The 16,819-nt window shown below is 34.4% G+C and overlaps 2 protein-coding genes across 2 annotated transcripts in view; both read right to left on the reverse strand.

Moving 5' to 3' along the window:
• The window catches only part of LOC135088467 (THAP domain-containing protein 5-like), a 462,607-nt gene that overhangs the window by 353,150 nt on the left and 92,638 nt on the right, over nucleotides 1–16,819 (reverse strand). The window lies entirely within an intron of this gene.
• The window catches only part of LOC135088471 (glutamate receptor-interacting protein 1), a 386,630-nt gene that overhangs the window by 343,335 nt on the left and 26,476 nt on the right, over nucleotides 1–16,819 (reverse strand). The window lies entirely within an intron of this gene.

Raw genomic sequence — 16,819 nt, forward strand, 5'->3', positions numbered from 1 at the left:
TTGCAGTACTATTAGGGTGCAGCTCAGTACGCTTTTACAGTTCTGGCATCTTTTGCTAGGCCTTCTCTCTCCATGAGGCTGGCTGGATTTAGTCCTCCGTTTCTTAATTGTACTACTTTCATTTAGCTCATTGTCGCTAGGTTTGCATAGTTTTCCGTTAAATTAGCCTGTCACAAACATGTAATGTGTTAGTTCAGTAGCTGGTATAGGTCTAGAAATATCTTCATACTTAATCTCCACTTCGCTTGGTCTTTAGCGAATAATTAGTTGCGTAATTCTGGGTGTAGGATAGGTATGATACCATCATGAAAACTTGGCTAGCTTGGACCAACATTTTTACTTATGGAAGATAAACCTAACACCAACCTGGGGCAGTTGGTCGCCCTCCCGGGACTAGAGTTGGTTTCTGAGTTTGAGGGTCATGTATGATGTCTTTGTGATGAGTCTAGAATAACGGGGCTGTTGGCGGCTAGAGCCAGAAAGTTTGGGATTTGTTCTCTATGGAGGGATTTTGCCGTTATCACCATGCTTAGCAGGCTGGTTGGTAGTTCCAGTATGGTAGTATAATACCTGGAAAGATGCTGCAGCCCACCCTCCAGTATTTTAATTGCTTAGTCGCCTCTTAAGACTTACATGGGAAGATCTGATGCTTTTTAGGGTCACAACACAGGCCTGAATATTGTTATTAATTATAAACATCTTTACTGGATAATAATACTTAATTGATTACAAATAAATAAGTAATTTGAGACAAACATCCATAACATTCGTAATTCCGCTGTATAAATAAATTTCGGTGGATTGGTTCTTAATTCCGGTGGCTCAAATACAATTTCGGTGGCTCTTGATAATTTCAAATTAACATATCTCGAGAAGTATTAATAATATTTTGATCTCTACCATATCATTGAATAATACAAGTCATTTACTATTATTTCTGCCACAAAAAAGTTTTGGAAAGTGGAAATTAAAATTCGCCACCGGAATTAGGCAAAAAACGAGTTTGTTGATATTCACCCATCTATTACAGGTACTATCTATAACAATTTTCACGATAAATATTTAATTTCGAGCCATATTGTATAACTATTTTAACCTTTACCTACATTAATATTTTCATGGGCAAGTAGGCAATAAAAACTAGTCAGTAATAAAGTTAAAATAACTAGAACAGATACTAAGATTATTCGTAAATTAAATAAATGAGACAAAGCATAAATTCCAGCAGATTGAAATAAATAGCATTAATATTAAATCATCTAAAGCACACAGATTTATTGGGAATCTAAATTAGGTATTCCACCAAGTACAATTCCATTCGAGTTCATATTTAGTTTGCCGCAATTCTGGATCCCTTTTAACGAAGCTTGCGCAATCGACATGGCCACAAGAGAGATGGACGCAGTAGGGATACTACACAAGCGAGAATATTCAAATTCAAATTCAAATTCAATAATTTATTTGCTAGAATACATAATTACATGCCCGTTTTACAAAGCAGATCTTATAGCTAATATGATTTCCATGTATTCAGCATGTATTTGCAAAAGTGTCAATGTCGGACTGGCCGAATAGAGACCCAAGGAATACGGGTTCGAACCTCGCCGCATACATAACACATGACATTCAGCTGAAGGATATGGGACTTATACTTTTAAAAAAATACAGTACATAACATTAACCTAGAAGCTATGCTGAAGAGGCGTCCGCTCAGCAATATTCGCGACATAACAAGCGCCATGTCGAGAAGCTGGTTTTCAAAGAGATCTTTTTTTCAATTGTAAATGCATGAATGATTGATGAATAACGAATAAGTACGTACGTAGAGTTACGACTTCAATTCAAATAGAATTTCCTAATTCTATATCAGACAAGAGTCCAAATTGAAAATAACTTTTATTCTAGTTTCATAATTATTAAGACAATTTAGGCACGAAAAATATACTACGAAGCAAGCTACGCAGAATATTATTATATGCTACGAAGAATCGTAGTATAGCTTCTGCGTAGCTAAGTTTTCAGCTTGAATGTGCCAAGTGGTTTACGTTAGATGTGCTCGCTAGCGAATGCGTAAAAAAATCTATTCTATAAATATAAGTAGCCAAACATTTAGGCTGGGTTGCATGCATCATCTTACTTTAACTTTAACAAGAGTCAAAAGTCTTGCAAAATTTATAAAAAAACATCGGTTATCGTTATACTAGTTACGGTCAAAGTTAGGTGGTGTAACTCGGCCTTAATGTCATTATTTTACCTACTCATGGTAAATACACTGAACCTACTTTTCGTTTCTGTATTTTGCGGACGCGTAAATTTAAAACCCACATTTCAAACGCTTTCATCTAAAGAAACGAAGCAAACCAACAAACGGAGGGATAAATCAAACATCTTAGGCGCTCCGCATTAAAAGTGGTTCATAATCTATTTCTGATAGTACTCTGACGACCGCTAATGATTCGAGGGAGATACTCGGATTAGTCGACACGAAAGTAGGACTGTTATACAGGGTGTCCCAGAATGGGTGAATTAAACTGATAGAGGAGGTATAATGTACTATGCCTAAAAATATGAAAAAAAAAAATAAACCGCTTAAGGAAACAAAAAAAACTGTTTTTTTAAAAAGTGAAAATAAATCAGCTTTGCTATAGTATCTGGCTATAATTGCTGCGTTTGGAGTTTATTTGTACTTTTTTCTTACTAATATTAATTGTACATGATCGCTTCGTTTATCTTTAAACAAACTTTTGAAAATAATGACTAGATTTCGAGTTTAGAGCACTTTGTTAAAAAAAAACCGAACTCAATTTTTTTTTTATAGTACATTAGTAGAGCTACCTCCCGGGACTATCAGTTTGATTCACCCATTCTGGGACACCCTGTATTAGGGACAAGAAAATAAAGAGCCGAAATCTTCCTAATGGACAGATTAATCCCGCTTTTATCTGTTATAATATCTGATCTCAAAGTAACATGTACGAATTTCCGTAAGCGACCGAATTCATAAAGGACTGTCGATAGTACATCAGTCTACGTTTACTGTAAAATCGCTCTTAATACAACTACACAAGATGCTACAGCTCAGCATGTTATCTAGTTACATGTAAATAGGTGGAAAGTGAGAGGATAAGTGATGTTGGAGTTTACTCGCTCTTTAATTAACATAGAGATAATAAGTATAGAAGTTTTTTCATACAAAATTAATTTTATAAAATCCGATTTGTATGAAAAATAAAATAATTAAAATGAAGATATCAATTTTCTGACTTCACCATACCATTTATATGACCATGTTAACATGGGCTAGTGTCGGCTCATATACCCATTTACCTAACAACCTGTATTCTTACTGATTCACAAGTAAATAAATGGTTCGTAGTTTCTTTATATTATGTACGAGTACGAGTATGTGACGGACACTTTCACAGTGAACAGAGACGTCACTCCTGTTCCCATTTCGTTGGAAAAACATGGAAACTCATTTCAAATTGAAAATATTATGACGGGAAGAGAAGTGCTACAATAATTTTAAATTAATTCGTTCGATTCCTCAATATTAATTCGTTATTTGTAAATATTCAAAAACTAAACCGCTGATGATTCAGATTTATTATTTACTCTTAATATTAATAACAGCGCGAAAATATCAGAATTCAATATCAAAAATATCAGTCTGAAAGTTATGGTAAAGTTTTCTTCTGATATTAAAAAATCTATCCACAGACTCATACATATTTACCTCAGTTGCTTAAATAATTAATTGCCATTTTTACCTTAATTTCTCACGAAAATGAATTTCTTTATAATTTACCAGCCTTCAGGCATTATACTTACTAACGCCCGTATTCACAAACGATGCTTGCTTATGTGAAGTAGAAAATCTAAAGCACAGCGTTAAATAGAGCTCTGTGATTGGTTCGTGTGTCACCATGTGCGTCCACGCGCACTGTGAGACCTCATAGTGTTTGTGAATACGGGCGTAAGTAAATAAAAGTATCTTTTACAAGACTATTAGCTGTAATAGACGTATAATGTGTAATTGTAATGGTTCCCATCTCCTGAATTATGTAACCACCGCACATTGAAATACGAAGCAAGATTATCATACAACATTTGTTGAAGCCGTAGAATTTCAGACTTCACCTTGAAACGTACTCGTACCTTAGTTATTAGGCACTTGGATAAGTTTACAATAGATTTATGAACAGTAGGGAAAAATGAATATAGGACAATGTAGGTTTTCTCCATTAACGATATTATAATGACTGAAATGCCAAGGACAAGCTATTTTGGAACTTGTAATTAATATAGGACAATGTAGGTTTTCTGCACTATCGATATTTTAATGACTTAAATCGGGGATAAGACAAGCTATTTTGGAACTTGTAAATGCTTTGATTGAAGATGTGTCTTATAGATATAATGTACGAAAAGGCATAAGCCCAGTACCTACCTATTAAGTATTATGCTAATACAATCAATTATTGCTTGGTATCAATATTATTTGAAGTATTGTTAAAGGCGTTTATATTTTTTAACTAATAGGTACATATAGTTCGTACTTATTGGAGGTATGTTACAGTTTGAGAGATGCAGATATAAGTACCTATTTAAAGGTACTGTAAAACCTGACTTTTGAAAACAAGACTACTGCTTTACTTTTTATATGTAAAATAATCGTCTTCTAACATGCCGACATTATTTCCAAGTTATGGGGCGTAATAAAGAAACCAGACGCTTAGGATTCTAGAAACATATACGATTATATCCAATAAACGAGCAAAGATTCGAATTACAACTAAAAGGTCAGACGAAATCTCATTTTATCTAGATTTTAGAACAATAAAATTACCATCGCAGTGTCATGAATTAGAAATCGCTAAAACGTAGGAAATAACTACCTATTCTAGGAGAAATTCCGCCGGATTTCCACAAAAAGCACAGTCAGCATACCAACAACTTTAATTAGTAGGTAATGTCTACTTTTGTACTTGAAGTAACGCAAAAATATTTAATATTAATCTACAGCGAATGATAAAGAGTGATTAGTAATCATCATCATTTTCAGCCATAGGACTTCCACTGCTGATTAGTAATGTTGTGAATAATTTAAAATTCAAACTGTTTATTTATGCAAGTAGGCTCACACGTCTCTCGACTAATCTTACTTTTATTCTCGTATGTTTATAGCTCTATGAGTCACCTAGATGAGGCAACTATCGTTTGTTGACGAGTGAAAACCTCGTAAGAAACACTTTTTAATTTAAGGCTGGGTTGCACCATCTTACTTTAACTTTGAAAAACGTCAAAAATCTGTCAAACTCCATACAAAATACGCCGGTTATCGTTATAGTTACGGTCAAAGTTAGGTGGTGCAACTCAGCCTAAATTAAGAAAACCTCTCAACGCACATTTCGAGGTCACCTATATTCGAATGGAATAATAAAATTGTAGTGCCATCTATTTCGTTCAATTGAAACCTCGTAAAATATTCAAGACGCGGTTTTTTGTCTCTCCTGAAAATTTTTGTTTTCGGTACTCCCGAGGTTTTCACTCGTCAACGACGCTATGCAAATGCATGTTACTTGCTCGAGCTTGCAAGGCGTTGCGCACATCCTTTAACTTTGAGACGCTTTCATAGTAACAAAGTCACTTCAAAAACCTAATATCAGGCGCTCTCATGTAATAATCCCTTAATTTGTATTCCCCAACTTATCTAACACTTAGCTATTTACCATTAACAGTCCTCATCGCCCTTAAAATTCTCATTTAAAATTCCACAAGCATTCGACAGCTCCTCGTAACAGGGAAAACAAATTTTGGCCGTCTCCAGAACTTAAAACCGGCGGAATGGCCGCCCAAATCCGCCGCTACACTATCTGGCTATAATGTCTTTGTACGTGATCCATTAAGAAGTAAATAGTACTTTTTCTTGGAGAGAAAACCGGCCAGAATGAACTTGCCTGTGATCGTTCCGTACGTTTTTGTATTCTTTTTATTTCCATCTGCGTGCTTTGCGCTCGCCGTTTCTTCTTCGCTGGTCATAATCGGCGATACGGTTAATGTTTTCTTTTAAGAATTAACGTGTTTTTGCCACTAATGATAACTAATTTTGGTTTAAAACTTATTTGAACATTTTACACTTGAAAAATATAACAGAATTACTTATTTATTTATTTATATGGCATACCAACAACATATATATTATACTCTTATGATTAACATTTATGAACATAACATTTCTGATATATATGTCACTTAAGGGTAAGCACAACATTCAGACGGAGATTTAAAACGAATACAAAAGCGACTCGCTAAACCAAAAAAAAAAACTAATAATAACAAGAAAAAAAGCGAATTACTTGAGAGTTTGTAGAAATTTAGGTAAGTGATCTATCTCTCCATGGCCGTTTTACCTAGCAAAAAGTCAAAGATCCATGAATTTAAACAAAATGTAAATTTAATTTCCGTGTGGCAAAATTGGTGGCAAATAGGCCAGCCATGCCTTTCTTTATTTTTGAGGAAATGTTCAATATTGGGGCCATTGTCCATTGGCTAATTATGTAGGTACTTTACACTTGGAGGCTTCCCGCATAGGTGCGGAATCCTAAATCGTGACGGTCTCTTAGATCCATTTGCAAATTAAATGTAGTAAAATTCTGTGGGATAAAGCGGGTTGAACACAGCGGATGAAACGGCTCATTTGAAACTCAAATTAGTGACTCAAGACGAGACAAAATAATTTCAAATTCTATAACGCAAGGCCGGTTTGACTTTGAAATCGTTCGAAACTTTGAAAGGCGCGAAAATTATCGAATTAGTTTTCCCAATTAGTTGCCACTTAAAGGCGAGTAAAACTTTTAGATCCATATCGATTAAGCTTTGGCTGTAGGCGTCAATCGCATCAGAATTCAGAAGAAATTAAAACTTGCCAGTGATCAAAAAGTAGTTCGTTCAAAAATAAAAATATCTGCTTCTTTTATTTGAATAACAAATGTTTCATGGTAAATTTTTCTCTATCCACAAAAAGGGAATAAATTATTTTAATTCAGTTTCCCAGACGAAAACGAGCAAACTGAATTTAATAGAGCGATCAAACGAATACGCCGAATTTTTCACGCCCAAAATGGAAAAAATAGTAGAAAATGTATGCGTCAGCGCGAATCGTTCGGGAGATTACCATTTGTTCCCGGTGACGCCGCCAAGCGTAGGTACACTTCGGAATTATTTTTTACGCTAGGCGACGCGCGTGGACATATTTTTGCCACTTTTTGTGTGAATGTAGAGCCAATCTTGATTCTAAACTAAATGATTCGTGAAGTTTAACACGTTGGACGCCACGTGGCTCACCGGTGAAGTATCGAAAAATAAAATTGATATTATGTCTGTCTAGTGTCTCGGCAATTTAAGAATTTGTGGTTTCAAATCTCAAGTGAAGCGATAGATAAATTATGTAGGTAGAAGTAAAAATATTAAAATGTACAAACTGCCAATCATCCCAATATTATGTTAACCAGGTTTAATTAGAGCAAATGACATCAAAATATTAATAATAAGTACATCGCATTAATTCAGTCAAGTATCATGTGAATTTCGTAATTAATAGCTTTGAATCTAATGACGCTGTGTTTAATCAGCTCCTTTGTTCTTGAATAATAACTGTGTGTTAATTAAATCAAAGCATTTCCAATTTAATTTAACTTAATGATTATTACGAATGCCAATACTACAAACTTACGAGTGTATATTATATTAGTAACCCATAGATTTTTTGTTAGATTAATAAATATTTTAGAATCTAAAAAACACACAAATAACACCAAATAAAACATAAAAAATCAATGTTCAATATCCTTTTATACACTGCGCCATTCACCCCTAAACTAAACAAAGCAAACTACGTAATAAAATAATAAAAAAAACCTAAAAAAAATCAATGCATAAAAGAGCCAGAACCGATTTCTCATGCATTTCAAAGACCCTTATCACTTTATACATCTACCCGCGGTTTTCCGATACATGAATATGTTTAAGCCAAAACGTCCCCACTTCTACGTCACTACAAACACATTAAAGCAACTTCCCCTCACCTAAGTAACCTTAAGTACCCAAAGTGTTATGGCTTTCGAGTTTCCATAAAAAGTACAGTCGGTTTCAAAACGTTTTACGATTTTTGTTCACTTTGAAATTTTTTTGTGTTAAAAAAGTAAAAAAAATCGATTTTTTATTCAATTAAATTATTCCTGCGTTAAACATAAAATTTGTTATTGTACATAAATGTATTTTCTTTATTTAATACATCAAACTTAAGTCATTTCCAAGGATTCAAAGTAAAAACTAATCTGATTAGTATAGGTACATTTCTTAGAATGAAGGTATTTTTTAAACAGCTAAACGCGACTGTACCCACCGAAAACTTTTCTCTTTTCCTTAGAGGCAAGGTCTCAAGGTCCGTTGGAGACGAAGGTGCGTGTACCTACTTGTTCAAGTCGAAAAAGTATTGGAAACTTTCATCGTAATTTTGTCTTGATCTTTAAGGTAAACGCCGGTCCGGTCTTAAAACAAAAACAGAGTATTCTGAGCTGAACGTTTAAAATTATTTTATCCGCAACCTTTTCCTTATTTTTATGTACCTACTGGACGACAGACTATATTCTTGTACAACAGACACATTGACTGTCGTTAGAATGAAAAATACAACAATCGAACAATTTTAACGCGTTTTACATTAGAGGATACGCGCTTAAAAACGTTTGTTTAATCTCCAGATCTACTGAACCGATTTTGAATACATTTTCAGTGATTGAAAGCTTCATTATTTTTCAGAGACATACTTAGGCTTTGTGTGACAGACAGCGGATAAATACTAGTCGCTTTTTTAATAAAACAATGATTAAATAATGTATTTGTATGCGACTGTACTATCGCTATCAGTGGTTAAACTTTCCATTCACTCGAAGTCAAGAGGCTACGTCTGCGACGGAGGTGCTCCTTGATCGGGGAAAATACACAGCATTAGAAAGGTTTTTCACCGATACACCTTTTACATTTAACCAGTTTCATTTTTGAATTTTTAAGGATTTTTTTACAATAAAAAATTCCACTAACATGACGCGATGCTAAATATATGCAACGTTGCAGCATTATTAAGCTTTGCCCAAAACACTTAGGTATATTTCATAAAGATTAGATTGTATAATGTATTGCTACGAGACAAGCTCTACAGAAAAACATGTCGCGGTGCAGGAATGTTACTCTTAATCCATATGGTTTAATATGTTAATTACATTTATTTATATTATAATATGTACGAGTATGTATGTAGGTTGTAGGCATATGTATCTTAAATATTATATCAATTAAGACTTGTATTTTTTTTCTCATTCTTTTTCTTCACATAAATGTACTTACCGATTTAACTTTTACCGCACTTACAGCTTTCTGCATAACCCAGGGGTTGACTGGCTGAGAATGCTTAAATAGCATTAAGTCCACCTTTTATAGGATTTTATTGTGCAATAAAGTTTTATAATAAAAATCCCCTATGAAGGATTGGTACGTGTGTTATTTTTGCAGATATCTGCTGAAAAATAATTGTGAATCATGGACGAATATAAAAAATACACTATAAAATTAAGTCAAATTACTTCTATTTATTTATTTAGAATTTTCATTCAACATAGATGGAGTTTTAACAGGGCAAAGCACTTTACAGAGTACCTATTAGCAGATTCTAAACTGACTTTTACTCCTGAACTACATTTTATCTTCAGTTGAAACTTCGTAGCGTTTCTGTTTGTGACAGAGGTGTGTGCCTAATAGCACTTAGCCAGTGGAAGGATCTAGAAAACTCTGCGAATCCTGAGCAAATAATGTACACGCGGGTTTGAGTGGATGACCAGGTAGCTCTAAGACCACTTTAGATACAGCAACGTTCTGTATGTTATTTGAAGTAATACAGGTTAATTTTGCAGATAAGTTAGAAAAACAGGGAAAAATTGAGGGTACCTAGCCATTTTGCAAGGCGATTTCGTGTTTTAGTCTGTCTTTGTCTGGAGATATCTGGATGTTTGTTATTCTTTCACCTACTACTGAACGGATTTTGATTAAACTTTACAGTATTATTGTTCATAACCCAGAATAACATTATACGAGTAGGCTATAATTTATGACCATCTGTGACAAACGAAATTTCACGCGGGTGAAGCCGCGGGCATAAGTTAGTTATGCTATAATTTACAACGATTCGCGAATTTTCAATCACAGACTTTTCGCTCCTAATAATAAAATATAAGATCCTCGCAACTGCTGCGTCATACGTCTGGAATATAAATCAGAAAGTAATTTCAAATTTAATTCTGCAGCAGTTCATTCGTAGATTCTGAACCTCCTCACGTTTCTTAGCAGTTGGTCGTTACCGCCGCCATACCCTCATTGTCATCGGTAACTCGATTCCTGGGCGAGTGCATTTGTGTCGGACATTCGGTGCAGGATCAATGGGCAAACCTGACCTCTGGCTGGCTGACTCCGAAACTCTAGGGTTAACCCTTCTAATGCCGGGTTTTCAGGTAATTGGATTCAGAAAAAAGAAATTAAAACTAAAGTGTTCATTTTACCAAAAATATTTACGAGAATATAACTTTTGCCCGCAGTATCACTCGTAGATTCAATCTATCACTGAATTTACTTGGTGCACGCACAGCGTCACCTGAAAAAGTTGTTCGTTTATTATTACTAAAAATTTTTTCATGCGTTCTCATGATAAATGATGCAAAAAACTTGCCGGTGTGCCTTTATTAATCCATCTCTTTAATCCTGAAAACTTTCCCAAACCGCCTCACGTTTCTTAAAAGCAGTTGGTCGTTAACGCCGGCATCAACCTCATTGTCATCGGTAACTCGATTCCTGGGCGAGTGCATTTGTGTCGGACATTCGGTGCAGGATCAATGGGCGACCTCTGACTCTGACCCGCTGGGCGGTAGGGTTGACCCTTTTTTGGTAAAAGTGATTTCGTTTATTGGGAAATTGTGAAGGCTAACTTTCGTAAGTGTAAAGAAAATAATTGCGAGTAGTGGTAGAGATACTATAATAGCTCCGGCCTGCAGTTTTGCATTATGCTAAAAATATTCAAAACATCATAACGCTAACATGAAAAATTAATGATGATACACATTTTCATCATTGAGAGAAGGTGAACCTTGCAAAATTTTTATATTTTATGTCAAAGGAGATCCTTGCCCGATTATCTTTAGCAAAATTCATCAAAAATTGTTCATCCGTTGAAGGTGAGACGGATTTTATAAATATTTTTTTTGAATTAAATTAATAATAAGCCTAGAGTCTTATCTAGAGCATTTGAAACGTTCTAATTATACCTATCTTCCTCGTAATATTTTAGGTACAAATAGTTACAACTACATTTTTCACTGTAACTGCCAACCCTAGAGCATTCGGAGCGTTTATTTGTCCCTCCAACTTTTACGCTGCCTTGGCACTTCGATTTCCAATCAATTCGGATGATTTAAACTGACGCCATTTTGTTCCCATCGCTTTCCATTAAACAGAGGTCGTTGCGACTATGGGATTTCGAACAGCGTTATTTTAACCGATATTCGAAAACAAACTGTGATTGATAATTTTAAATTCAAATTCAAATTCTTTTATATCTACATAGTTATTGTCTACTCACGGACATTGCCCGCGGGCGGCGTTACCGGAGGGAGCGGCGAGCGTTCGGCGAACGAACGAGCAATGTTCGGTTCGCGAGCGAACATCGAAGAAGACGATCCTGACGCACTCTCTTCAACTACTTTGCATTAAACGGTCTCGATAATCTTGTAAAATACCGAATAGATAATTAATTTCATACAGTCCACTCCTTTTCATTTATAACTTCCACTACACTCACTATCGAAGTAACAGTTATTTATTAATTCATAGGATACTCGTATCTTTCAGTTTCTAGTTTTCTCTTGGTATTTTGTCCTTGAATTCCAATAACTTCACCGTGTTCTGAATGAGTTCAAAAGGAGTTGGATTCCTGGGTATGCCCTACAGATATAATTTGAAATTTTACTGTTCCATTGGCCCATAAAAGTGAACTGCTATACATAAGCTAGATTTAGTTACCATTTTGTTATGTGATACAAAAATATATAAAAAGTATTTATCTACTTGTATTTTCAATGTAATATTAAAATTCACGCCGTTTATAAAATTAAAATAAGTAGGTAAGTAATATTAAAACTTTCACGGCAAAATGATCTGATATCACAATTACTCGTAAAATATGTTTTTTGAATAAAGATAAAATCATTATAATAATTACTATGTTTTGTACTTGCAGCCTGCGTTTCGTAGAAATGTTCGGCGCTAAAGGATTTTACGTTTGGAATAAAACTGTTTTATGTCGAGTTGGATTTAACAGAATACTTTATTGTTTTAGCGTTAACTCTACTACTGATTCGGGCTGCTTCGGAACTATGATGCGGGCTAGTTTAAAAAAGCTGGGAATGGTAAATGTTTTATTACGATACTTACGTTCCAAAACTCTAAAAAAAATAGGTACAATACTTTGACTACTACACTACTAATGAAAGTTTTGGTGAAAGTAAATGAAGCTTAAGTATGTAATTCTTTTAGTTTTCCATGCGATGAAAATGATTGTAGTGAAATATTTTTTCTACATCGCAGCGCTTAATGTTTTGAAGCCATGAGAGTAAAATGTACATACTGGCATAGTAAACTGTTAAAAAACTACTTTTTAATTAAAATAGTTAACTTATTTCGTACAGTTTTGCATGTAGACTCTTATCATAAAGGTTACCTTACTATGGTTAATTTTGCTTTCTCCTAATAGAAATTTCTATGGTTATTTATTTTGTTATTTCGGTTACCGGTGACTAAGATCCATTATTTTATTTAGTATATATTAGCCAAAGTTTCCATACTTAAATTCCAAAATTTTTTAAGCTCATTAGAAAATTGATCTTTTAGAAATAAGTTCAGATTATTTAGATTAACTTTAAGATGCCCTTGCGGTAATTAACCCTCCGTGTACGAGGTGACTAAAAGTTACGTCCCGTACCAGCTGGGGTATGACATACCCCAATATACAAAGTGATAAAATTTTCATTGAACATTTTTTTAGGTGGAATTTAATATATAATATTGATTATTTACGCATTCTAATTAGGTGTAAGAAAAGCTCTGAGCTGAAAATATGTATTATAACATTTTTATCATAAAATAACAAAAAGACACAATTTCCGTTGTTCTTGTAATTTAGGAATCAGTTTCTTATGTATAATTTTTAATTAGTGCCTTTAATTATGACAACCGTTTTATTTAACAAAGTACAAGATATTTACTTATAATTTAAAAGTAAATTAAAAACTGGAAGGGTATAAATTTATTTTGATTATCGGTTTTCAATTTACTACAATTCTGATGAAAGAAAATGAGTATGCTTAATGCATAAAATGGGAGCGTAACAATTTTATTTATTTATAAAATATGCTATTCCATTTCAGTAGCCCATAAATTGTATCACCAAGTATAAATTGTAGCCCATAAGTGTATGTTCACATACATCTTCGGATCTCAGTACTAAACTTCCAGATTCGCACTAAAAGTCATCTCATTTGACTAAAAGTGCTTGAAAATTTCAGATTCCGTGAAAATCACGAAAAATATTATTTGTATTGAGTTTTATTCAATTAACAAAGCTAAAAATATATAAATTATACCAAAAACTGTTAAATTATTTTTTAACTTTTTTAACAACGTCCCGTACCAGGTGGGGTGTGTGACACCCACACGCACTTTAAAGGCATGAAACTCAGTTGGTAGTCACCGCTGGACTGATTTTGCAACGCTGATCGAAGCAGCAGCGCCATAATTCCAGCTACTGAGAATTTCAAATTCAGCACTTGCAAATTTTTAAAATTATGGCGATTTTTAAAGTACTGGGGTGTGTCACACCCCACCTCGTACAGCGAGGGTTAAGAATTAATTTGCAAAGCAAAAGTTTAAGACGTAATCTTGTCTAGACTTTATGAAGTTATGCGAATTTCAAAGCTATTTTATCAGCAACTTCTGATCCAAGTGCAAAAATAAGGTTAACGTCATATACCCATTAAAATATTAGATTTGAATAATGTACTATCGGCAACAGTGTTAACTACCCGTTGGCCGTCATGACGTATCGTTCTATCGCAAAGAATCACCATAATTTGATGAGAGCGAGAGCAAAAACAGAAATGGATATTAACACTTGTGGCCGATAGTACCTACGAACTGTATCATAAAAATAAAGTGTTTATCTAAAACTATGAGCTTTATTTAACATTTTGTATTATTTACATCCTATTTTCAACGCATTTCCTCTTTTCTCGCATTGCCCTCTTCCCTTGTTTTAGGGAAGATATCACTTCCTAGCGATAAGATCTTATAAGTTGTAGCGTTCCAATTTTTGTATTTCTTGTAATTGTCAGTTTTGTTTTGTCTAAGGCACCTCCCGCGACCTTCATGATTGTTGGTCCACCTAGCAGACTGGTCGGTGTGGAAATCCTTGGGGGAGGCCTTTGTCCAGCAGTGGACATCATTTAGCTGAAACGAACAATAAGGGTTGAACTGCTATGGGTTAGCGTTTAATTGTGTAATTACACCTGATGTTAAGTGTAGATGCAGTCTAGGAAGGTATGGACAAAAGCACGTTAATCTAATCCCTACTTCCCTACTAATATTATAAATGCAAAAGTAACTCTATCTGTCTGTCACGCTTTGACGCCTAAACCACTGAACTTAATTTGATGGCATAGAAACAGTTTAAGTCCCAGGAAAATGACATGGGATGGGATAGTCTTTATAGTTTTTTTTATCCCGGTTTTTGAAACAGGGTCGCGCGAGATAAGGTTTTTCTGTGACGGACAAAATTTCGATGAAGCCGCGGGGAAAAGCTAGTAAACAATTTGGCATCTTATGTAGTTGCAACAAAGATGTTTTTGCAACTAAAATGTGCAGTCTGATGTGCTGTCATCTGAATAAAATATTCTAGTTGGTGCTTCTATCATCTGTATATCCTAGATGGTGCATATTCACTACTGCCTTGAAATATCCAGGTCATATTCGAGGAATACATCAGCAGAGTAGTAATGAGTTAACGAAACGCTTTGTGCGAGTGGAATGTTAGTTTATATCTTAGTTATTCTGTATTTTACCTCTTTTGGTCCTATTTTGCTTTTGAATGTATTCAGCAATAGTATTTTCCCGAAGCTTTGCTTATGTGAAATTCAGTTTGTTACAGTTTCATAATATAAGTCCGATGACTAGATTTTCCGCAACGTGATGATGTAACAAACTTCATTTATCTTTTACATTATTATTATTGTAGTATGTTACTATCTGGCGTAGTAAAAAGTAACTTGTAAGTGTAAAAATTACCTAAGCACAAACATTTTACGTTATATTTTTCATATAAAGTTAATTCAATCAAACTGTACCAAAAAGTGTACCATACAGTTACGAGCACTAAAAAGCATACACCACGTACCTATTCCAATGTATATAGGCTTAAATTCCAACAAAAACGTATTAATATATTTTGCACGTGACTATACCAGGTATATTAGCAACATACACAACATAGTATAAGGAAACAATTTAGCAACTCTCGCTTTGTCGAATAAGCGGTTCCAGCAAAAACGCAGCGGCAGAGAAAATTGGTGGAGTGATAAATTTCCCAACGTATTGGCGAAACCATAAAATACGTGCTGTTTATAGAACAAGAAAACTTTAGCAGGTTTATAGAAGGTCACCGTTTAATAATATGCTACTGTGAATGACATTTATAAGTTCTTAATAAGTTAATTTCAATCGAGAATCGTAAAAAAGAAAATACATAAGGTATAGAAAAACGTCGGAAAAATAGAAGAATAGTTGTTGCAATTCACGAAGGCGAGTGAGCTTTACATGTGTGGTGACTCGCTAATGTTCGTTTTTCGAAAGTTTTCATAGACATTAATTACATGACATTACACTATCTTATGTGTATGTACACGTACCTATACGCACAAGTAAAGCTCGCTCGCCTACGTGATTGCAAGAACTATAACGTAAAAGATTTTCTGCATTATTTATTACTAGCGACCCGCCTCGGCTTCTCACGGGTTCTATACATATACAACACATAAACCTTCATCTCGAATCACTCTATCTAGCTGAAAACTGCATTAAAATCCGTTGAATAGTTTAAAAGATCTCAGCGAACAGCGGAAGCGACTTCATTTTATACTACACTCGCAAGTATGGAATCACCCTATTTGTTTTGAACGATCATAAGAACTAACCTTCTTTTTTGAAGTCGGTTAAAAAATTGGTACCATTTTATTTATTTATACTTTTGCACATAAAACTGTACAGTGGCGGACTTAATGCTAAGTGGCATTTTAAAGGTTACTTACTTTTAATAAATACCATAACACAACGGGGTATTCCATACTTTAACTCTTAAGGCCTGATTTTTCAATCGTCAGATAACTTTTAACTGAAGAATAAGTTTGGCAGTTTGACAGGTTTAGTATGGGAAATATGCCAAAATGACAAACTTATTCTTCAGTTAAAAGTTATCCGACGATTGAAAAATCTGCCCTTAGAATAGTATGTTACAATTGTACAGACATTCGTTTTATTTAATCAATATATTATTATAGTTCAAGGGAGTAACAAGCAGAAATAACAATGCGCTGGTCATATTAGCCGTAGAAGTGATGGCAGTTGGTCGACGTGTTCTGATTAAAGGATCCGGGGAGATCCGTGATCG

The sequence above is a fragment of the Ostrinia nubilalis genome, chromosome 4 (genome assembly GCF_963855985.1).
Source record: "Ostrinia nubilalis chromosome 4, ilOstNubi1.1, whole genome shotgun sequence".
In the NCBI taxonomy this organism is placed as follows: domain Eukaryota; kingdom Metazoa; phylum Arthropoda; class Insecta; order Lepidoptera; family Crambidae; genus Ostrinia; species Ostrinia nubilalis.